The 26,169-nt window shown below is 29.2% G+C and overlaps 1 protein-coding gene across 2 annotated transcripts in view; it reads left to right on the top strand.

Annotated features, from left to right (window-relative positions):
- Positions 1–16,832: 16,832 nt before the first annotated feature.
- Positions 16,833–26,169, top strand: part of LOC107442067 (sterile alpha motif domain containing protein 4 smaug) — a 77,243-nt gene continuing 67,906 nt past the window's right edge. Inside the window, exons 1-2 of one of the 2 annotated variants that reach the window (XM_016055532.3) lie at positions 16,833–16,967; positions 17,078–17,265. The gene's annotated coding sequence lies outside the window, so the exon portion shown is untranslated. Of the gene's footprint in view, positions 16,968–17,053; positions 17,266–26,169 lie in introns of both variants that reach the window. The other variant, XM_043050979.2, reaches the window with a different exon arrangement.

The following is a 26,169-nucleotide window of genomic DNA, read 5'->3' as shown; positions in this document are numbered from 1 at the left end:
AGGGATACAGACATATTTATAGAAAAAAAAATACCTTTGCCTTTTTATGCTGATAACAATATAGAAAAACTAAATCCTACCACGTGATTTTTCCAGCCAATAAGTGCTCCGACAACAATGGAAAACTGTGTCAAAAATTTGTTATACAGATATATTTCATACCTTTTAATTGTATTAAGTTCAAAACGAATAAAAATATATTAAGCATTTTAATTTTTTATTATAAAATACAGAATGAGACAGTACTTTTTGCTCCTGTAAAGGTAAAATTTTTAAACCGCGGCTCATTTCCAATTACAAATTTGCTTTCATTTGCAGTCAATTAGATCTAAAGAAAGTTATTCATCATTTAAATTTATGTAATGTATAATTTTTGAAATATGACGAATTTTTTATCTGGATTTTTTTTATTTTAGTATCAAGTACCGATAATCTAACCGATTTTTTAGTCACTACTAAACTGTTTATAGAATTAAAAGTAACAAAATATATTTTTACTTGTAATTAGAGAGATTTAAAAATATATAAAAGGGATACCGATGTCCCATCTGCGTCAAAGGTTAAAGAATTTTTTTCATTGTGTATTAGTTGGTTAGCAAACTAAATTCCGTTATTTTATCCAATTCTTTTTGTTCACTGACATCTCATCTGAACCAAGTTATCAAATTTAAAAAGCTTTTGTATTTAAAGATTAGACTAATAAAGTTTCTTAAATTTTAAATCATGTTTAAAACTTTCAAAAACTTTAAAAAACTTTAAATTTTATGAATAGGTTAAATGGAACAAAATTTACTAAATGAAATCAACTGTTCAAATGGCTCACTTACTTTCTACAGAATTCTAATTTTCCAAATGCTGAAGGGCTGGGAAGAGATCTTGTCGAAACCTTTATTAAATTTCAATTTAAATTTTCCATTATTATTAGAACGTAATATTTTAGTTATGTAAGTTCTCCATTATGATAAGCATTCTACTGACTAATGTGTACACACTTCCAATAAAGTTAATGAAGAGACTCTTTTATTTTTCATTAGAAAGTAAAGTCAAAACAAATGAAAATAAAATATTTAGCATTTTGATAATTTATGGTTATGAAATAGAGAATGGCAATGTTTTTTTTTGTTGCTGTAAAGGTAAAATCCTTGTAACGCTGCTCACTTCTAAATTTACACTTATTAGAAATTAATTATATCTAAGAAATAGTAATTCATCATTGAAGTTTCTTTAATTAACAAAATCAACTATTAAATTTTTGACTATAAATTAAAAAAATTAAAACTACTTTTTGGATTATATATTTCAGAATAGATTTCAGATTATTTGAGATTTTTTAGTAGATATTAGATTGATTTTATGATTTTTTATACCGAAAAATATTTTTACTTGCAATTAAGGTGTCAAAAATATAAAAAAGGGAAACTATCTCATCTGCGTCAAAGGTTAAGGAATTGCGTATTTGTAGTAAGTTTCGTTATTTTATGTAATTCTTTTTATTCATTGAAAGATCTTTTACACCTAGTTTCCAAATTTAAAAAGTTTTTGTATTTAAAGATTAGACTAATAAAGTTACTTAAAATTTAATTTAAAAACTTTCAAAAAAATTTTGAGTAAAATTTTGTGACTAGGTTCAATAGAGCAAAATTTAAAGAATTAAATTAACTGCTCAAAGGGTTTCCTTCGTTGCTTCAGAATTTTCCAAATGCTGAGGTGGGGGCAGAGATCTTTTTAAAACCATTATTAACTATCAATCCTAATTTTCCAATATTACAGGTAATTTATAAAATTAAATTTCTGAAATATGACTGACTATTTTGTAATTGGACTTTATATTTTAGCATGAAGTACCGATTTTTCAGTAACTATTGCATTGTTTTTCGAATTCAAAATATATATTTTACTTTTAATTAGAGAGCTTGAAAATAAGGAATACCGGTGTCCGATCTGCGTCGGTTAAAGAATTTTTCTCATTGTGTACTAGCATTATCAAGCTAAATTCCGTTATTTTATGTAATTCTTTTTATTCATTGAAATCTCTTTATGTACCTGGTTACCAAATTTAAGCAGTTTTTGCATTTAAAAATTAGCCTACTAAAGTTTTTCAGAGCATTTTTAAAACTTTCAAAATCCAAAAAAAAATTTTTTTTTAGTATCATTTTGAGACTAGATTCAACAGAACAAAATTTACTGAATAAAATCAACTGTTCAATTGATTCACTTACCCCAGTATTCACAGTTGACTCTAACCTTAATGCGAAACTCTTTGGAAACTTAGAACTCGAGTCGAAAAGCCCCGGTTTCTTAAGCTAACTTGCTGGTTGCTAACTCGCTGTTACTTATACTGGTGGCTTGCTTGACCTTATTAACAGTGTTTGTTTTCTATTTTCGTTACTATTTTTTAAAAAAAATTTCTATTGAAAGAAGAAAAAAATTGCATTTAGTAATTAAATTTGAATCTTTCTTTTACTCTACAAATGAAAAAAGATGTTTAGTTTCTTTTTCCTAACTGACCTAATTTAAAATTCTTGATAAACAAAAGGATCCAAGTTTAATTATTATGAATTTAGATATTTTATTATTATGGATATCATAAAGCCGCAAGCAAACCATAGAAATGTAACAGAAATTCAATTAAAAATACTTTTATTTCACACAATTATTTAATACTTTTATTTTACACAATGATCAAGGGAATTATGCTAACATCATTCGCATCCTTATTCGCATTTTTAATCTATTTTTTCCCTTCATAACATTATATCGATAATTTAAGCCATTTTGAGAACAATTTTCTTTTTTAAAAAATTCTAAATGAAATTGTATAAAATAAACTTCTAAGCTCAGATAAGCATAAATCAACACGTTCATCATTCATATTATTCAGAAGTTTTAAATGACTATTACTGTGCTGCCATCTGCCCTTGATAGAGAGAATTGCAGTCTGGGTTTTGATGAAAATTTTTTTTAAAGAAAAAAGTCACACAATCGAAGCAAATATTTAAAAACTTTCAAAATTTTAAAAAAATCATGCCCTTAAAAATTTAATTTAGATAATTGTAAATGGAAATATATCAGTAGTTAGGCTATGCAATAAAAATGACAGCTAAAGACGGGCATTTTAACTTCATATAGTTTTAAGCTATTTAATCTCTTCCAAATGATCCTATTTCTTCCAAATATTCAGGGTTTTAAAATTCTAAATTTCCTGATTTGCAAACTCATTTGATGCAGATTATTGTGTAGTTTAAATGTTACCTCAGATCAAAATTTATATTGATTACATAATATTTATTTCTGCATAATTTTTAAGATATATTTAAAATAATGTGTATGTATTTAATTTTATTAAGAGTTTTATTTATGGATTAAAAAAACTTAAAATTCTTTTCGTTATCTTCATATCTAAATATTGCACATTATTTTGCCTGTTCATATCTAAACTATTTTTATTTTTCGGCAAGATCTGTCATCTCGATAGATATTATCAAAATCTATAATCATTTAATGAATTATATTTTTTAAATTTTATATTTCTTTCAAGTATCGATTGTTTTTCTTTTAAAAAAATAAATAAATAAAAGTTAGTTAAATTATTTAGAATGTTCTTCTTACACTATTCATTTGAATTATTGTAACAACAATCTGTATTATTCACGACTTTTTCTTCCAGCGAAAAATTATTAAGTGCTGCAACGACTGCTGAAAATAATTTGAAAAATATATATAGTATCTTCTACAGAAGATATTAACTCAGAAAAATTTTATTTTAATTTTATTAATAAGCAATTAATTTTATTAATAAGCAATTTAATTTTATTAATAAGCAAAACAATTAAAATTTAGAAACAAAAAAGAACAGAAATATAAAAAAACCGGAAAAAAAACGAAGTAAATAAACTCCAATTTACTGCGCATGCGTGGTTACTCTAACCGGGAATATCTTCAGATTAAAGTTAGTTGACTCTGGGTAAGAGTAACTCGTAGTTACGTACACGGAAAAATGAAATTTTGGAATCTAAGTGGAGGTAACACATTAAAATAAAGTATAAAACAAGAAATATGCAATTTTAAGAATTACAGAAAGTAAGACGTTAAAGTAACGCATAATAAAGTAAACGCATAAAAGAAAGTAAAAGTATATTGTTACAATTACACTTAATTTTATATAGGTTAAAGTAACGCGTAGAAAACACATAAGAAAAGTAAAGCTGCATGATAAATTTAAAAGCTTAAAAGTAACGCATAACGAAATGTAACTCTCAAAACATTATAACGATAAAAAGCAACGCGTAAAATACACTTGAAAACTTATAAGAAAAGTAAAAGCAAACACACGTTAATTTAGCAATAATGCATAAAATTACTAATGCATTAAATATACAATAAAACGTTTGGTAAATAAAGCATAAGGAAAGTAAATTCATTGAAAAATAATGTGACAAATTAAAGCGTAGAACACCAAAATGTAGCGCATAATGAAAATTAAAATGTAAAATAAAATGTGTATGACGCATACAGGTAAAAGTAATGCATAAAAAATAAATGCTTAAATAATAAAATTCAATGAAAAACGCTTAAAAGTAATAAAAGAGAAACGCGTAAAATTAACTGAAATTAAAACAAAACATAAATAATTTCTACTCTAAAAATTCGAAACCTAAAAATGCAAAGGTGTAAAAAATTCATAGAAAAGAAACGTACATGTAACTCATTAAAAATAAGAGAAAATTATACATTAAAAAATGTGTAAAATAAGAAAAGTAAAAAATTAATAAAAGTAACACGTAACAATAAAATGTAAAGCATTAACGCGTAATGTAAATACGTTGAAGGTTAAAGTAAAGAGTAAAATTAACGCAAAAAAAGTTAAAGAACGCATAAGCGTAAAAAGTTACGCATTATGAAAAAAAACGCTTAAAAATAGTCAAAATTTATAACTCAAAAAACGCATACAAGTGAAAACAACACATAATCAAAGCAAACGCTTGAAAGTAACGCACAAAAGTAATTAGACCAGTGGCATATGAACGTAACGCATAAGAAATGAATGCGTGAAAGTAGAGCATATGAAACAAAAGAAAAAATAACTTATTGTTACTCATTCATGCGTTAACGTAAAGAAAAATTGATAAAAATTCGCAAATAATTTTTTTTTCCTTTCTATTTTTGGTTTCAAATGTAAATCTCTATTGATCTAAATAAAAAGGGAAGAACTAAAATGTATTGACATCTAAACCCAGTAATCAAACAATGAATTTAAATAAATTCATTGAATTCAAATTTCATGTAAGTACCTAAAATTTTAGATAGGCATTTTTGTGTCAGAAAAAATGACAAAAACGTAATGTTTTGGTAAGCAGCTTATATTTTATTTTGATAGCTTTACTTCATTTCTAACTAACTGTTAGTTTTTACCCAGAAAAATGTCGAAACAATAGATGCAGCACAAGTTCTTAGAAGAAATATTAATTATAAGAATAATTATAAGAACAATTATAAGAATTATCGAAATAATAATAACTAGGAGACTTAACCCCCTGCTCGCTGGGCCTCGCCAACCCCCAGAACTGCTTTCGCAGTTCATTTCGGATTGCTTTGCTCGCTCATTGGATACGTTCTTAACGTCTAGCTTTTGTATACTTTTTTGAATACTGAAGCTCCGAAAACTTTTCACTGTAGAAAATTCTAAACCTGTGCATTTCAATATTAATTTGAAATTGCAAACAGTTCACATATTTTTCTTAATCACACTATTCTAAATTTCAGTTGTTGAAATAAGTAACTGTCGTAAGTTTTGTTTTAAAGTCCTTCCCAACAGAGGGCTAAAGCCATTTGTTGTAAAACAATATGAAATAGTGGTCTGCCACTGAACGCCGGATGTAAAGCATCGGCTTTGATGAAGATAATTTTGTATTTTTAATTCTCTGAAGGGCGCCACCCTTTTAATGTGGAATTTGTAAGACAAATGTATATATATTTTTGATTGTTAATGAAGCCCATTATTTTGTGTTTTCATCTGTGTTCAGAAGCAGAACAACTATAAGTTTTTTTATTTTATCACAAAAATATAAAATGTATAAAAAACAAAGGAAAGAGTAAGAAAAGGAGTATAGTCATAGAAAAAGTTAAAATTATAGTATAGTATTTGTCAGTTAAAATGAAACTTTTTGTTTAAGTCATTGCTAACAATTCAAATTTCTCCACGGGAATTCCAAAGTATAAATTAAGTTAGTATTGTTAAGTTGAAACACAATATTTTTAGTTTTGATGTCAACAATACAATTCAATTTTTCACAAAAACGATTGTTTCCATTGTTAAATTCAATGTCAACAATTCAAATTTTTCTGAAGCAACTCTTAGCCTCTAAATATTATTTTCTTTTATGTACACATTTAATAATACCAGTATTCAACCACAAAACAACTTTAAGTCTCAAATTTAGCATGAAGTTGTAAAATGTAATGAAAGAGGGTCATAGTAATAATGAAAGTAGAAGTAAAGTTAGTACTGTAAAATTAAAACAATATTTTTAATCAATGAGCCAAGTTCTTCAAGAAGCAGTTGTAGAAGTAGGTTGTTTATTTAAAACTTTTTATAGAATTTCTTNGTTACAAGGGTATATAATTCGATTTATTCTCTAATAGCTCCCTCTACGTAGTAGGTTACAAGGGTACATAATACGATTTATTCTCTAATAGCTCTCTCTGCGTAGTAGTTACAAGGGTATATAATTCGATTTATTCTCTAATAGCTCCCTCTATGTAGTAGGTTACAAGGGTACATAATACGATTTATTCTCTAATAGCTCTCTCTGCGTAGTAGTTACAAGGGTATATAATTCGATTTATTCTCTAATAGCTCCCTCTATGTAGTAGGTTACAAGGGTACATAATACGATTTATTCTCTAATAGCTCTCTCTGCGTAGTAGTTACAAGGGTATATAATTCGATTTATTCTCTAATAGCTCCCTCTATGTAGTAGGTTACAAGGGTACATAATACGATTTATTCTCTAATAGCTCTCTCTGCGTAGTAGTTACAAGGGTATATAATTCGATTTATTCTCTAATAGCTCCCTCTATGTAGTAGGTTACAAGGGTACATAATACGATTTATTCTCTAATAGCTCTCTCTGCGTAGTAGTTACAAGGGTATATAATTCGATTTATTCTCTAATAGCTCCCTCTATGTAGTAGGTTACAAGGGTACATAATACGATTTATTCTCTAATAGCTCTCTCTGCGTAGTAGTTACAAGGGTATATAATTCGATTTATTCTCTAATAGCTCCCTCTATGTAGTAGGTTACAAGGGTACATAATACGATTTATTCTCTAATAGCTCTCTCTGCGTAGTAGTTACAAGGGTATATAATTCGATTTATTCTCTAATAGCTCCCTCTACGTAGTAGGTTACAAGGGTACATAATACGATTTATTCTCTAATAGCTCTCTCTGCGTAGTAGTTACAAGGGTATATAATTCGATTTATTCTCTAATAGCTCCCTCTATGTAGTAGGTTACAAGGGTACATAATACGATTTATTCTCTAATAGCTCTCTCTGCGTAGTAGTTACAAGGGTATATAATTCGATTTATTCTCTAATAGCTCCCTCTATGTAGTAGGTTACAAGGGTACATAATACGATTTATTCTCTAATAGCTCTCTCTGCGTAGTAGTTACAAGGGTATATAATTCGATTTATTCTCTAATAGCTCCCTCTATGTAGTAGGTTACAAGGGTACATAATACGATTTATTCTCTAATAGCTCTCTCTGCGTAGTAGTTACAAGGGTATATAATTCGATTTATTCTCTAATAGCTCCCTCTATGTAGTAGGTTACAAGGGTACATAATACGATTTATTCTCTAATAGCTCTCTCTGCGTAGTAGTTACAAGGGTATATAATTCGATTTATTCTCTAATAGCTCCCTCTATGTAGTAGGTTACAAGGGTACATAATACGATTTATTCTCTAATAGCTCTCTCTGCGTAGTAGTTACAAGGGTATATAATTCGATTTATTCTCTAATAGCTCCCTCTACGTAGTAGGTTACAAGGGTACATAATACGATTTATTCTCTAATAGCTCTCTCTGCGTAGTAGTTACAAGGGTATATAATTCGATTTATTCTCTAATAGCTCCCTCTACGTAGTAGGTTACAAGGGTACATAATACGATTTATTCTCTAATAGCTCTCTCTGCGTAGTAGTTACAAGGGTATATAATTCGATTTATTCTCTAATAGCTCCCTCTATGTAGTAGGTTACAAGGGTACATAATACGATTTATTCTCTAATAGCTCTCTCTGCGTAGTAGTTACAAGGGTATATAATTCGATTTATTCTCTAATAGCTCCCTCTATGTAGTAGGTTACAAGGGTACATAATACGATTTATTCTCTAATAGCTCTCTCTGCGTAGTAGTTACAAGGGTATATAATTCGATTTATTCTCTAATAGCTCCCTCTATGTAGTAGGTTACAAGGGTACATAATACGATTTATTCTCTAATAGCTCTCTCTGCGTAGTAGTTACAAGGGTATATAATTCGATTTATTCTCTAATAGCTCCCTCTACGTAGTAGGTTACAAGGGTACATAATACGATTTATTCTCTAATAGCTCTCTCTGCGTAGTAGTTACAAGGGTATATAATTCGATTTATTCTCTAATAGCTCCCTCTATGTAGTAGGTTACAAGGGTACATAATACGATTTATTCTCTAATAGCTCTCTCTGCGTAGTAGTTACAAGGGTATATAATTCGATTTATTCTCTAATAGCTCCCTCTACGTGGTATAGGTAGGTACAAGGGTAGTTTCGTGGTTGGGCAAAAAAAAAAAAAAAAAAACTTAATATGGAAATATTTTAAATTGTTTACAAGAGTTCGTAAGTTTTATTCAAAATAATTCATAAGCCTGCAAGCTCTCCTACACGGACTACACGGTCCCGCAGTGGACTGATCGTTAAGACAAGGTTCCCAGCAGATCACCGAAGTCAAGCATCACTGGCTGCGGTCAGTGTGCGGGTGGGTGACCACTTGGATCAGTCTGAGTAAGGACCGAGGGTGGGCGATACTGGTCCTCTTTAAACTGTTCTACCGTAAAGTGCTCGACTTCGCGTGCATGTAGTTGGGCTACCGAAGCGGGGGTGCCATCCCTTCTGCAGAGGATCAAAATTGTGATAGCTTGTCTTTGGATCATCCTCAGGGATGTTTCCCAGACTGTCGCCAATAGCCCATTGTGCAGCTCCAGTGCGACGCAAATGAACTACAACTACAACAACTCTCCTACATTTATAAATTTATTTTTAACTGAGAAAAAGTAAAAATGTGCAAATAAAAATATTTTTAGAATTGTTTTGGGGGAAATGAGAAGGCTGTAGAAGCTATAGAAATAAGCAAACTTAAGTAAAGAAAAAAAAACGCTTCAATAGCTTCAAATGGTTTGACAAAAGTACATCAGATATTATTTTTTATAATTTTTTATTCTGCCTTCCCTACAATGCAAGGACTTGCGTTCCGGTAAAAAAAAAATAATAATAATAACACTACAACAGTGCTTCGAGATACACACTAGTTATCGTAAAATAAAAATTACAAAAATGACTGATTCAAAAAGTTAACATGCAGAATTAAATGAAACTGACACAAACTAAAGTGCACATATTAATGTACAGTGCGCCAAAAATAAAATAAAAACCGGACCACCCTGAATAATTTTTGATCTAATAATCGGATCTTAACGTTCTAGGACCCAATTTTAATGGTTCGAAGGGGGTGACTTTAAGTATGCTAATTATTTAGTGCAGACGATATTTCAAGTTACGAAATCAGACACAAAAACGTAATTCTGAGTATGTTTATTCTCTGAATAAACGTACCTTTTTTTTCCGACTGATTTGTATTTCTGATCTCCAAAATAGAGGGAGCCACAATCTGGAAAATAGGGTCCCAATAGTTTGGACTCCTTAATGTTAATTTTACTTTTTTCATCTTTCGCTATATCTCGAACATTTTAAGCTAATTGAAATTTTTTACACACAATTAAAAAATTTGTTTTTCAATGAAAATTTCATGCAAAAAATAACTTTTACTAAATATTAATTTTATTTAAGAATGATAGACAAAATTTTGACTTGTAAGGTATACAATTTTTCGCATCATTTTAAAGAATGTAATTTTAGATGGCACAATGAAAAATGTTAGCGATAATCGATCGAATAGTTCCTGAGAAAATGAATTTCATAAAAGTCAAATACTTAAAATTCAATCAAATGTATAATCATGATCCCATGTGAATCATTATTTTTAATGATTATTTTTTTTTATATCGAATTTAATATTGATCGATGAAAATTTGCATTTGATAGAGATAAAATCTGCAAATTTGATGGAAATACATCACAGATTTTAAGAAATGCTTGAATTATCAACAACTATTTGTTTGTTTTTGTAAATATCATGTTTAAAAAAATAAATAGGTGATTAAATACATAAAATAAAAAGGCCACGCCCAATCAAATATTTTTTTTTCCAGACATATTTCTCTAGAAATGGAATATGTTACAAACTTTGCTTTGTCGACAAATATGCAAAATAAAATTAAAATTATACTTTTTAAATAAGATATTTTAAATGATTAAATTGAAAACTTATTATTTACAGATAAATAAGGTATGGTTACAGATAATTCTGTATCAATATTTTTCAATGACGAAAATAAGAATAAAAATTGTAATTTAAAGCTTTTATCATTTGTTAAAGTGTATCTTGAGTGATTCTCCCGTCACTTTTTTTCTTCTTTTTTTCAATAAGGTGTTGTGGATGTGGAAAGTGTTTTTGTTGCTATCTGTTTTTGCTCTTGTTTGCAAATTGTAGTTGCAAAGGTAGCAGTGGTTATACCTTAGTGCAGTGTTCCCCAACCTTTTCATCACCGCGGACCCGTCATCGTTTGATAATTTTATCGCGGCCAGCTGGTGGTGTGTGTGGGGGGGGGGACGTTGATTGTTTATATTTTTGATTATTTCGATTTATTAATTTTAATTTAATTGTATTTAAACATGCCTTCAAAATAAAATGCAGTTACACCAAAAAATAAATATAAAGTGATTTAACATTTTAACTTACTAGAGCTTTAAATCAATGAGAACCCTGAGCTTTTTTTCTTTGCAGTGAGACTGTTCCATCCGGGGGTAATCGGATACAATGACTCCCGAAGTGTGTTGCTTATGTCCAGTATATTCCGTTGCTTTGTTTTGGTTGCTGTTACTGCAGAAAACCCAGCTTCGCACAGATAAGTAGTCGGAAATGGCAATAGGGATTTAAGTGCTGTGGTGGCAATCTCGGGGTATTCTGCCATGTCTTTAATCCAGAACACCGGCAGAGTTGTTGTCTCGAACGTAGTTTTAAGGCTGCCGTCGTCATTTGCAATCTCCAGCAGTTGATCTTCTTGCACACACATGCTAGATTCGCCCGATTTGTTGACAAATGGGTCTCACATCCATTCCTTACCAGATATTTTTAATTTGGGGTATAAACCTAGGAATTTAAATTCAGTTTCAATGAAATGGACGGCCCGGTACCATTTGTACCACGGGCCGGTAACGGTCCGTGGACCGGGGGTTGGGGAATACTGCCTTAGTGGATGCTGTCAGAGAAGCTGCTGTTCAAGCAACAAAAACATTTTCCGGGCAGCATTTTTCGAAATTTCATTTCAAGGTACTCGCCATACTCGATGGAAACCAATCAGCATGCTCAGATGAACCATTGTGTGGGCTAAGATAAATTTTTAGATTAAGATTGTTTTCAAATGAGCAAGTGAGGTAAATGTACCATGAAGCTGTTTGTTTTAATGTTATGGTTCTATTGTTGCTGGGGTAACTATACTTTTTATAATATTACGTATTTTATTACATTATATGTATAAAATTTTTAAAACGTTTCTCCCAAAGGATTCAATCGAAATTTTTTGATAACTTTTACGATCAGGGCCTACAATCACCGCTACAATCGCTCTTTAAAATTCAGAGCGTTAACTTCAACAGTTCTGGAGAAAGAGAGACAAACACTCAAAGAAAGCTCTTCATTTTCTTATTATAGATTATATATTATAGATTATATTTTATAGTTTATATATTATAGATTAGATATTATAGATTAGATATTATAGATTAGATATTATAGATTAGATATTATCAATTGATGCTGACTTCAACAGTATCCTAAAATATGTGTCGCCTCTAAATCAATTTTTTTTAATGAATCTGTGGGGAGAGATGTTATCAACAAAGTCAACCTTGATCTATGAAAAGGTACCCCTTAAAGTTTTACGAAGATAAGTTTTTTTCCAGTAAATTTTAGAGTTAGCTTCTTTGTTATTGCGAATTTAAAATTACAGAGTCAATAATGAACCAAACATTGATTATCATTATAAAAAATGACGTTAAAATGAATGATAATGTTAAAAAAAAGTATTTGAATCAAGTGTTTACAATCAATTATTTAATAATGGAGAGTTTTTTACCTATATTTTATCTTTTCCTTCAACAATTACAATTATTTTAAAGTTTGATTCGCAAATTTATGCAGTTATTACCATTGATTTAATTTATTTTTTAATTTTGTTAGAGGACAGCATATCATATCAATTCGATGTGTCTTTTGGATTGACGAACTGATTAAAGACAGAAATGAGTTACGAAAAAGATTGTGATGTGTGTAACTCATCAGTAAGTACTGTAATCAGTTATAGCCTCTCTTAAAAGAGTATTCAATGAAACTCTCGCAATTATTTAGAATTTGTGGATATTATAAAAAAGAAGCAAATAAAAAGTAATTCAAGTAAATAAAATGGTTCTTAGAATTTCTTGGAAAGAAATCTTTTTATAAATTCACAAGAGCTATTAAAAATCAAAAAAGTAAAAAAAATTAGGTTTTTAAAACTAAAATTATTAAACTACGAAAATTTTTTACATGCTGTAATAAATTTTCTATTCATAAATAACAAATTCATTAATAAAAGCAAGACTAATTTTGTTCCTAAAATAATTTTCAGCATAGCCTTTTTTTTTTTTTTTTTTTTGGTACTCAGTGATACATAAGGCATCAGTGATACACACACAAATATATATATATATATGTGTGTGTGTGTGTTATCAATTTTATTTTCCTTAATAAAATAGAATAAAGCATTCTATTTTACATTAAAATATTATAAAACGCTTACAAAAATTCTTAGTTTATGGAATTGTTCACATAAAAATTGCGTTATTTTTTTTCCTCCGCAATAATATTTTTGAATTAATTATAAATCATATCAGGTCTGTCTTTGGCTATTAAATTTGTGTAAAAAAATCGAAATTTTTTTACATGATTCTTAAAGAAAATGTAAGCATAGACATCTATTTTAAAAACAGATGGAAAAAAACATCCATATTCTTTCTTCAAATCGATAGTATAAAATATAATTTATTTAAATTTTGTTCGATGTTTGAACAAAGGGTGTTTTACATTTAAAATCTTTTTTTTGGATATATATATATTTATATAAATCAATACTAATCGTTTACTTACTNAAAACCTATATATATATATATTATATATATATTTAAGCAAACACTTTTACGGAAACAAATTTTTTTTCAAAGTCATGTATGAAGACTTTCGGAAATATTTGAACAGGTTACACTTTTGAATGTTATCATTGTAACCATTTGTGACTCTATGAGAATTCAAATATTTAATTGCCAGAGATGAGTCGCAAAAAGTTGTTTGAAAGACTTGTGGGGAATATGTCACATTGACCTCGTCAACCTTCATCTATGAAAAGGTACCCCAACATACAACCGAGTTAGCACGTCTTATATATACTAGTGAATTGGAATTTTAATTTTATAGTGGTAGACACACTGCAGACTTGTCAATGACTATCGGAATGACTGTCAATGACTAATCGCAACTTTAGTGAGACATAAAAGTATAGAAGCGATGTCAATGAAACAAATTCAATAAAAAGCACTCGATTCAAACGTTTTTATGGTTTTCCATTGATGGATCCATAATCTTGATGGATAACATCAATAATTCCATCAGGAACCATTATATTTTTAGAGGGTAACCAACATAATTGTAGGAATTCGGACAGATTTATGATGGTCTAGCATAAGAAAAATAACTTGTTTGATGGTTTGTTCAGGTTGAACCATCAGAAATATCCATCATAGTTTCATAGAAATTAAATGTTGGAACGATCACAAACCATCATCACCCCAATGTAGGATTTCAGACGGACTTATGATATGCCAACATAAAAAAAAAGTTGTTTTGATGGTATATTCCTGAGAACCAACAAGAATTCCCATTAAAAACCATCATGGAAATGTATAGTTGGAACCATCACGGATCATCATGGATTGTTGATTCATGAGATTTAAATTTCTCTTGATGGTTAACCATATTATTAAAGTAGCATTTTCCAACATGATGGAAGTTTGTCGGCTTATCAAACACCATGAAAGCATAATGGAAAATGTTGGATGATGGTGACCATCAAATGATCTTGGACCATTATGAATCGCACTGAAACTATTAAAAATTTTTGATGAGGAAGAATTTTGACTTTGGTAAATATGAGAACAAAATGTCGCAAAAAATACTACTGGAATTTTAGTAAGACTTGAAATGGTTTTCATGCAGCTTTCAGTGGATGCGAAAAAGAGGCAACAAATTTCTCATGTGACTTTAGTCTCAGTTTGTGACTACAAAGTGACAAAAGTCTCAATAAATAATCGTGAAGACTTTTATGTGACATCACAGAGCAACATCAAAGTCGCATTATGACCTCCTTGTGACAATTCAAAATGGTCACACTGATTGCTTGTGATCGTGTTTAGCTTTATTATGACTTCACTGTGACAATCCGTGCTTTTCGTAAATATGGGTAATGGATGTTGAAGCTACGTGATATGGACTCTTCACTAAATATTTTATCGTTAAGAAAGGTCTTTTAAAAAATACTTTACCTTAAAAAAATAACCCGTCACAATACTTTTTATTTTCATATAACTATTTTTGTTAATATTTCTCAATATTTCCCTTAAAAAAATAAGCTTTTTCTTTTGCAAAACGACTACAGATAGGATACTTTACGTCGTAACGCAGCATGGCGGGCTATTGGCGACGGCCCTGGGGAGGATGATCCCAGCCATTGTAATTTTGATCCTCTGCTTTGGTAGCCCGAAGTGCGAAGTCGAGCACTTTAGCGTAGAACTGTTTAACGAGGACCGATACCGCGCTCCCTCGGTTCCTACGCTGGCTGATCAAAGTGGTCACGCATCAGCTTACTGACCGCAGCCATTGAGGCCTGACTTCGGTGTTCCATTGGTCACCGTGTCGTTACGATCAGTCCACTACGGGACAAACGGCAACAGGACCCTGATGGAAATGATCTGATTTTAATCTTGTTTGAGATTCGCAAGTTATTTCATAATTTCATTAAAACAGCACCTTTCAGCTCAAATTCATAATGACTCCTGTTTTCTGTTTGCATCGACGATAAAATATTTTGAAAAATTCGGCACAAAAACTCATTTTTCTTGAAATCAAAATACCTACTTTTCTATTTATTTAGATTTCTGGCCATTACGCCATTTTTAGATTTATGGTAGGTTGAAGCAATCTGAAAAATTCGATAAAAAAAACTGACGAAAGTCTTAAGTTTTTAGATTAATTTTCTTTAATGCGTAATATCTAAAATTATTTTACTGGATTTTTCTGCACTTAATTCAAACCTCGATTATTTTAGGATAATTCCAACCAACAAACTAATTGTATATATATTTATTACTTTTTCATTATTAAACAAAATATGATGTTCGAAAGTTTTTTTTAAATTGTATGTTTTTCAAATTTTTGCATTTCATTTTCTCTCAATCGTAGTAGTTGATCAGAATCGGTTATAAGCAATCAAACGTCAAAAAAGTCGCATTTTTAAATCTTTATTTTTCGAGAACTAATTCCACCAATTTTCGATTTTCTCACTTAAAATTCCATTGCGTTAAATGAAGGAAATGTTTCTTAAACCTTGTAATTAGAAATTTTTTTTCTCATTTTCAAGGAAAATAATGATTAAAAAATGAAATTATTAATTATTAATGTTATTTTTGTTATTTTTTAATTTTTGCATGAAACTATATTTAGATAATCGAATTTTGTAATTGTTATGAATAAATTTTAGATCTTATAGATCATTATACAGATATTTAGAAACATAAATTATTTAAGGAAACGCAAATAATACATTATGTAAAGTTTTTCATAAAAAAAAAAATTTCCGATAATAAGTAAAGTTTGATAGTAAAATGCTGTAATTTATAAATCGGTTCTAAGCGCATTATAATTAATTAAAATGCGAAGATGTCCCAAAATTGTCTAATTAGTTATTAATTACACAAATTAAAAATTATTGCCTCCATTTTTAAAAGTATATTTGTTAAAAAAAATGTATTACATTTATGAATTGTATTTCAATTTTTTTTCGTGACATAAACTTTGTAAAACGTGAATATAAAATTATACAATGTGTAAAATTTATTAAACACTACGTCGATTTAATTTTATTTAAAAAATATGCTTCGACCTATTTCAGAATTGAAAAAAATTTGATGGAAGTTATTAAATAAATTAAGAACATTTTCAGTCAATCTAATGTTTATCTTATCCAATCAATCATGCGAAGAAATTCTAATAAAAATAAATCAACAAACAATTCCATGAAATGTGAGAACTATTTTTTATAACTTTCTTAAGTTTTACGAAACTCCGAGGGATGGCGCTACATGTCCATTTTAGGCTTTCTGCTACATTTTGTCCCGTTAGCTTGAAATGAAAGTCTGGAAGAAATTTTCACGACGACAAATCATGTTTCGACATTGTGATTAAGACATATTAATCTGATATTTGTTTATTAGGTAAAAAAATTCTTTTGGGATTATAATAAATTTAAAAATCTCAGCAACTTATTTTTCCTTTTATTTATTACAATTAATTGTTTCAGACTATAATATTTTATTAATTAAAGGAGAGGTTCCGGGTTCCCGCCATCCGGTGACGTCATGTCCCAAAATGAAAACGACGGAGCATGAGTTTGTTGTGTCCAAAATAAAAGACCCCATGTGAGTTTGGAAGTGTTAAAAAGTATAATGGAACGAAGGATGACAACATATATTTATGGACCAAGCACAAATATCGTTTGAAACCGAGGATTCTGTAAGTGTTTCACTAATTTAATCAGTTTTAGTACAAATGCCCTTTTCCCCACTTATGTATGGCAGTAGGCTTAGAATTTAAACACCGTTAACAATTGTTTTCCCTTATATGTAAACACCGCGATGGTGTAATCTATTAATTCAACGCTTAATTTTATCTATTTTCTTACGTAAGAGCACGATATATTGTAAAAATTACAATTTTTATTTTAAACCTGTCATGTATTAGGTTATCATAACAAAATCTTATCTTTATATTTATAATGTAGTTTCTAGATGTTAGATTGCTATCAGGATAAGAAATTAGCTAAGCATGTCATCAGTAGATCGTTTGTAAAAAATAGCAATCATCTAATAAGTATATAACATATTTAATGAGTTCGTTTATTTTCGTATGAATTGTTTACATCTTTGAAAGGGACTTGTTATGGTACAAAATTGTCCGAACTTAATTTCAATGTTTACAAGTAAATTATTTGAACTTTAAAATATTTATGAATCTGCAATCATTCATATATTTACTAGAAATTAGTTTCGAAATGCATTTTTTAATGGATAAAAAAAATTAATGAAATAGCTGGATTTTAGATTGCTATCAGTATAGGTATAAGATATTAGCTATGCATGCTATTATTAGATCTTAGAAGAAAAAAAAAAAAAAAACACTTATCCAACAAGTGTATGTATATTATAAGTACATTGTTTTTCGTGTAGTCTTGTTTTTATTACTTATTTTGAATTGTTATTTTTATTCTGAATTTATATTCTGAAATAGTTTTTATGAAAGTCACAACTTTGGTAGGGTTATGGTACAAAAGTGTGCTATCTTACAGAAAAGAATCCAGACTTCCGGATTTTTTGGTAAATGCGATCTGGAAGTCCAAGGTCCAGAAGTTTCATGAAATTATTGATTATGTTTATGTATAGAATTTTTATTGTATTATTTAGAAATATTAGAACTCGAATTTATACTTGGCATCTCTTTCATTTAATATTTTTTCTGATAGAATAATAAATGAATTAATGATAAAAGTAAACTTATAAATGATTATTTATTTAAATTATGCTGCATATAATTTATTTAGAATTTCATGTTTTGCAAATATCAATGATTTAAATTTACAGACATTACTTTTTTGAAATGTGGTATTAATGATTTTACGGGGATATTTCCGTATCATGATCTGACGCGGCAACTACAATCGCCAAGGAGTCTTATAGATTTCTAACTTGCAAAATTTTTTTAAAAAATATGTAAATGTTTCCCCGAGGCTGACTACTAGCTATACCTTTCGAGTTAGACACTTTCTGTGATGTTTTTTTTTTAGTTTCCGAGACTTGGCAATTATTCTGCTACAGATCGTAATGCGGAAATCTCCCCTATTTCACTTTAAAAAAATTTTGAGTTTGGCTCAAAATTACCCCTGAATAACTCTGTATATTATGAGTACATTGTTAACCGTAAAGTCTTTTTTTTTTAATTATTTATTTTGAATTGATATTTTTTATTCTGAATTGATATTTTTTACGAAAGTTACAACTTTGGTAAGGTTATGGTACAAATGTGTGCTGTCTTACTAACAACATGTAAATTATTTTAGTTTAGAAAATGTATTAGGCTGTGATAGTTATTACATTTTCTGAACAATTGTTTCAACAGGGTTTCTTACATGGGGAGGCAGTATTAGTGTTGCTAAAAATCATTGTTTATGTCTCGTGTGAATGATATTGTGATAAAGGGTGACAACTTAATTTAGTAAGATCTTACTATTTCAAATTATAGTTGCTGTAATATCTTAAGACATTTTGGGGCACATAAATTATGAAAATTTAGTCTTTGATCGAAAAAAACCAATAATTATTATTGATGACTGCTATTGATCTCTGACCTGTTTATATGCAGGGTATCTACACACCTGGAAAGTCAAAAAGTCATGGATTTAGGTCACTGAAAAATCTAATTTTTAAAATGGAATTTACCCCCCCCCCTCCCTATTTTATGGTGTGCCAAGTATCTGATCAATATCACAATCATATTTTATTAAAATATAGAATGTTTTTATCATGTTCATTGAAATTTATGGTGTTTCATAAAATGAAAGAAAAAACATCATTTCTAGAGTGAATTATCTTTTAAACTTCTGTGATTTCGGAATTTTTGTTATTATTATTTTTATTTTATTTTATCAATTTAAAATTCTAGCTGAAGCAAGCCGGGCATTGGGGAGTTTTTTTATTCCGAAATGAGAACAAAAAAATCAGGCGTATTTCTTCCTTTCCGATAAACAAGAAAAGTATCTTTAGAATATAGTTCTGCAGAAAAAACGGGGAAGAAATTGTTTGCTTTTGTATTTTTTCAGCTGTTTTTTTGCTTCAACTCTTTCTTTACTGTTTTTTACAAATCTATAAATATGAACATACAGAGTATAGCAGTTTTGGTTATACCTATCATTTACATTTAATGTTATTACAATGCATTTTTAAATTTGTTCTGCTTTTGTCGGGAGAAAATAGTAACTTCGTTAAGTCATGAAAAGTTCTTGGAATTAGTCCTGAAAAGTCATGAATTTGAAAATCTAAAATGTAGCAGATATTGTACAGTACAGAACTCGTTATCCGGAAATCGGAAAACCAAAAAACCGGAACGAAATTCGATAAATATTCCCGTCATTTAAAAAAAAAAATTTTTTTTTTCCTCATAAGATTTTAGGATTTTTTTTTCTTTTTTGAAAGATGTTCACCTTACCATCATTTTGGAAATAATCATTAGTGTATTACTTCATCGTTTTTTCTTCCTTTTAAGATTATTTCCAAAAAATTGTATTTTTTAGTTGGGTTTAACAATGAAAAAACGTTTTTTTGTAGCGATTCAGAAAATTGGAAAAATCAGTTATCCGGAATAGCGATGGTCCCGATCGTTCTGGATAATCGGTTCCCTACTGTATTTGCCAAAACTGAATTTTGATTGCGAAGAAATCTCTTAACTCAACTGTTTTTACCGATCAATGACATGTGTTTAAGGGCACGATATTAACAGTGGTCTAACTATTGAAATTTGATTCAGACCATCATAAAATAGTTATGGGTGGTGATCCATAGGATGGCCAATCCATGTAATGATATGGTATGCTGACATTTTTTGTTTTTCAGTTTCATGTTTTTCTATGTGTTTTTGACACAAAATAGCATATTTCATTATATTTATGGGGATATTTCCATATCATGATCTGTTGTGCATTTATTATCATCAAGGTGCCAATTAGATTTTAAACTTGTAAATTTTTTTAAAATAACGATGTAGATACTTGCATGGGGTTGGCTACAAATTATACCTTTGGAGTTGGACCCTTTCTTTGATGGCGCTGGTCCATTTTTGTGATGTCTTTCATGGGCCGCTGTCCAAAGTTGCCAAGACTTGGTGTTTATTCTACCACATATGGAAATCTCCCCTTTATTGTGATATTACACATTCTCTGTATTATTATTTTTCATCAAAATTAACTTTTTTTGAAAAGGAAAATCCAATAAGGACACACCAACAAACCAGTGAAAATGTGCATAGATTGTATTAGTAATACTTTTTAAAAATAAGTCCTTTGGATCATTGATGAACTTTCCTTGAATTTTATCAATGTGTTAACGATATAATTTTTAGTAACGTAATTTATAGTGGTTGAATTCTATTCATTTATGAACTGTTACGTCTAGAAAATGTTTGAACTTTTTTAAAATGTTAAAAAATTTATTGTCAAAAAAATATTTATTACAGCATTAAATCACGAGATTGTATGAAATAATCTTCAAGCATTTATCAACAGGGACCCAGGCCTAAAAAACTTTTGGTGCTCCAATTCTGCTCGTAGATAAATGATAATGTTCCGACAATTTTACTGAATATCATGGTCATGGTGCATAGCGTTGTTAAAAAGTACTTAAAGGTGCTTTTTTTCACTTTTAATTTTTAGAAGCTCTTAAAGGTGCTTTTTTTATTGGATGTTTTTAAAAATTGCTTAATTTTTCTGTTTTGAAAATGAGATTTCCGCCACGTATTATTTTCACATTGTTCTATTCAATGCTTTCACAATTAATTAAATTACAGTGTGTTTCGGTGTACTGTTGGTCCGTAGAGTAAGAATGCTTATTTACATATGCTACGGTCATTTTAAATGTTTGATGAAATACTTGGGGGTTCACATGTGTGTATACTGAACTGACCTGAGTTAGGTGAGATTCTTGCACTCTTATGTGCTGCATTTTACAAGATATTTTCAATTTCAGGCTTCATGTTCCACCCTCTAAAATCGCACAGAAAAATCTCTCGATATTTTTATGGTGGCTAATATAATCAAGACGAGTTCTTTGTCAGAAATTAGATATTTTATCATGATCGTGTAAAGTCTTATTACAGAATTATTTATTACAGTCTTATTACAGAATCATTTATTACAGTCTTATTACAGAATGTAAAGTCTTATCTAAAATTATTTTGCCTTTTGTTAATCTATGTAATGTAGTGCTTAAAAATATTTTTTGAGTGCTTGAAAAGTATAAAGAAAGGTTTTTATTCTTTGTTGAAAGATTTGGTTATTCACCCTGAATATTTATGTGGTTTAGTAACGTAACATAATCATCAATGTGCAGTAAATACAAATTTAATTCAGAGTTAATTGTTCATTTTTAAGAAAAGAGTTGAATTCAATAAATTCATAATTGTTCTTAAATCATTATAAAGTATATTGATAATAATAATAATAATAAAAAAAAAACTTTCTACAGCAACTTGGCTAATGGGTAGGTAAAGCCACCACAAGACGACAGACCACTCGAATGCCCTATATGCAATAGGAAGACGATGAAATTTTTAGAGCCTTGGAGAACATTTAGAGTTCCAAGGAAAACACAGCTCCAGCTTTACGTCACTGTCTACTTAGCAGTAATGCGAATTTGAACTACAAATAGATCTGTGATAGTGACCGGGCAAATTCTTCTTCTCTTTATCCCATGGCCGGATTAACCTATAGGCACACTAGGCACGTGCCTAAGGCGTACGAAAAACTTGGGAGAAAAAAATTTTTTGACAAAAATAATTTAGCTTTAAAAACAAGTGTATTTTGCACAAAATTATGAAGATACAAATAGAAATATAATATTTTTCGGTAATAAATTATTTTGCAGAATCTTATGATCTAATATATTACTTTTTTGGATTCAACGAAATCTTGTATTATGCTGTCGAATTCTAAACTACGCAAAATGTCGTATTCAATAGTCGTAAGTGCGAGCGATGCCAAACGATCTTAATTCATTGTTGAACGCAAATAATTTTTTATCAATTTTAATCTAGAGAAAGATCTTTCTCCTTCTGCATTTGATCCAAGAATCGACAAATATATTCTTAATGCAATGTGAACGTTAGGAAAAGTATTCACAAGTTTATCTTTAATTTGAGCCTTCAACATTTCTTGTGCAGATTTATGTTCATACAAATTTGAAAATAGTAAAAATTCATCTACAAAGTTTTCCTCTAAATCGGATGAGTAAACTATAATTGTTGACTATAATTTATGATCCTGAAAAATATATATAAAAAACATTGGCATTGACTAACATTTTATTAAAATAGTATTAAATCATTTTTTATTAGTAAACATTTAACCTACCTTGCAAATTTATTTATAAATAATTTCAAAAGATTTACTTTTGACCCCATAAGAATTTTTCCCCCAGAATTTTTTCAAATGTTCTGCAACAGGACTTATTAATTTATACAAATGTTGTGCAAGCATTTCACAGCAAAAAAAAGTCAACTTTACATTAAAATACTATATTTTCATTTATTAAAAAACAGGATCATACACAGATACACTACATTATTTTTTTAAACCAAAGCAAACATTCTTGATTTTTTCAATCACATTTGAAGTACAAAATTTTGTTATTGACGATGATGATGATGAATTATTAATAAAATGCCTATGATATGAATGTCCGAACATTAAAATAAGGACTGCCTTAAAAAACTTTCTAAGGGACAAGTGCCCAGATGGTGCACCATTTGCAAACACAAACATTCACTGGTCTGTTGTTTTAGCAACTTTTTCACCTCCATCGAAAGCATTTGGTCTTCTAGAAACAACTCTGTTGTTAATCGTGGATCCCCACGATTCACAAATTGTTTCTGAAATGAGAATGGAAATATAGAAAGTCATAAACTTTATGAAATTGGAAATCTCTGAATTTAATTCTTTTACGGCTTGCTTTAGAAGCTCTCTTGATAATCGATTTCTCCTGCTGTCTGCTGAAAACTGATACACCCATTTTATAAAAATGTTATAGCCGAAAGCTAATTTATTAATTTCCTCCTCAGAATGGCAAAGATATGAGAGAGGGAGATTATTGATAAATGTGCTGAAATTTGTGAGGGTGTCAAATGTTCCTCTTCTAACGCAAAATCATTCCTGAGCAAATAGCAAGTGGAAAAAGCTAAAGAGAATTTTATTCAAGATACAAATTGTTCTGCAGGATTTCGTTTGTTCAGCGACGTACGTCACAGTTTTAGGCACTTTCTGCTTCTGGGCTTTTGACAATGTTAATTTCCTTCACTTAGTTATCATAGTAGTATCATGAAAACTATGAAGCTATTTGTAGTATAAATATTTCTTGTAATTAATCTCACTATCAATTTCACTGTTTTCTTTGCTGGTTTGTTGTTGTATTGTTGACGTGAAGTGTTTACATAGTTATCGATCGAACTAGTCATAATGGTATTATCGATATCAACTGCAATATCGGCAGTATGTCGGTATTGTAGATAAAGATCGATAAAGAAATTTGTAAATTAAAATCCATATTAATAAAAATGTAAAAAAAAATATGCAAGAAAATTTTAGCATATATTTTGAAAAGAGGGGAGGAGTAAGGGAAGGGGGGCAGGGCCCAAAACGGCTATGCCTATGGCCTACGAAAGGTATAATCCGGCTCTGCTTTATCCATATATTAATTCATGCGTATTCATCAAGATTCCATCAATTGATAAACAGTACAAAGAATTGCATTTAGAATCAGGGATTTTAATTAGAACTGATCAAAGAAAAGCACCAATGAAAAATTTTCTTTAAAGTTTGATCTTATTCTGTCTTCATAAATCTGCTAGAGTAGACTATTGTTTTTATTATTTTTTTAATGGAAAATTGCACATCCCAGAGGATGCAACATAATTTAGTTTTTGCTTCCCTGGTACGATTTTTAGCATGCTTGACACACTATAACATGTGAACAGAATTGTTAAAGCGTTCTTTGTGATATCTGGAATATTGCATTTCTAGAGTAATAATTATTCCAAAAGGCTGTTCCTTTTAAGATCCAGAGTGGATTTTACATTTATTGAGTGTATAAGTTTACTTCTGAATTTGAACTAGGTAACAAGCAATATAATTTTTTTTTTATTTTAGTTACTTTTTATTAAATAATTAAAAAAAATTATCCCATGTAAAACTAAAATTAATTAATTAAATTCAATTAATGAATTAATATTTTAAAAAAAATTTATTAGCATCAGGTGTCATCCACTAAACGCTTAAAGTTAGTCATTTTATTTTGATATGAAAAGCGTGATTTGAATGCATTTTTTATAAATGCATGTTCTCTTCATAAATTATTAAATGTATAGTTAGTATTTTAAAATGTTTTTTTTTTTTTTTTTTTTTTGAAGAATTATCTTTTTTATCAGCATCTTACTTTGAATAATTTCGTAATGGTAACTGAAATACAGGATATCTGCTCACCTGGAAAGTCATGGATTTCGGTCGCCGAAAAATTTCATTTTTAAAATGGAGTTTAGCCCCACCCCCAATTTCATGGTGTTCCGAATATCTGCATTTGTAACAAAACCCCCACTCACAGTCATATTTTATTAAAATATAAAATGTTTTTATCATGTTTTTTTTTTAAATTATAGTGTTCTTTCAAAAAATGAAAGAAAAAACATTTCTAGAGCGAATTATCTTTTAAACTTCTGTGATTTCAGAATTTTTGTTATTATTTTTTATTTTATCAATTTAAAATTCTAGCTGAAGCAGTCATTGGCATTTTTTTTTTTTATTATTATTCCGAAATGAGAACAGAAAAGTCAGGAGTATTTCTTTCCTTTCCGATGAACAAGAAAAGTATCTTTGGAATATAATTCTGCAGAAGAAAAGAATCATTTTGTATATTTTTTTCCAGCTGTTTTATTGCTTCAACTCTTTCTTTACTCTGTTTTTCAAATTTAAATTCTATAAATATGAAGATGCAGAGTATAACTGTTTGGTTATACCAGGGATGGGCAAACTTTTTTGGTCGAGGGCCAAAAATTGGAAAAGTTTGGTTGGCTCAGTAAAAATTTCTTTAAAAAAAAAAAAAAACGATATATAATTTTTTATATAAATATTTAATGAGATGAATGAAATTTTGATTTCATTTTAATAAAAGTTCCTTATATTGAGGTTCTAAGTGAGATGTACTTATTTTAAGGAACGAGGGTAAATGTTTGTCTGTTAGTCTACTTCTGAAATGATTTTTTCTAAGGTTCATAAGATGAAAACACTTGTTCACATAAGTAAAATGAAGCAAACATAGTACGGATTTTCTGGGCATGAAATATTAAATTAGGGAAACCAGCTTTTGGTAATGATTTGTAAAACTCAATTTTTGGCATATTTAAAAGCAACTGCTTCAGATGGCACCAATCTACGGCTATTCTATGAAGAGCTTTCAACATTTTACCAAATGAAGCTGTCGGTGTTACTAGCTATTTACATCAATTTTTGTTTTGTAGAACAAAAATTAGAGAAAGTTAAAAGGTCATCAGTAGTTTGTTAAAAAAGAAAGATGAAAAATAACTTTGAACAAAGTAGACAAGAAAATG

Source organism: Parasteatoda tepidariorum, chromosome 6 (genome assembly GCF_043381705.1).
Source record: "Parasteatoda tepidariorum isolate YZ-2023 chromosome 6, CAS_Ptep_4.0, whole genome shotgun sequence".
Lineage (NCBI taxonomy): Eukaryota > Metazoa > Arthropoda > Arachnida > Araneae > Theridiidae > Parasteatoda > Parasteatoda tepidariorum.
This window is presented reverse-complemented; position numbering and strand designations above follow the sequence as displayed.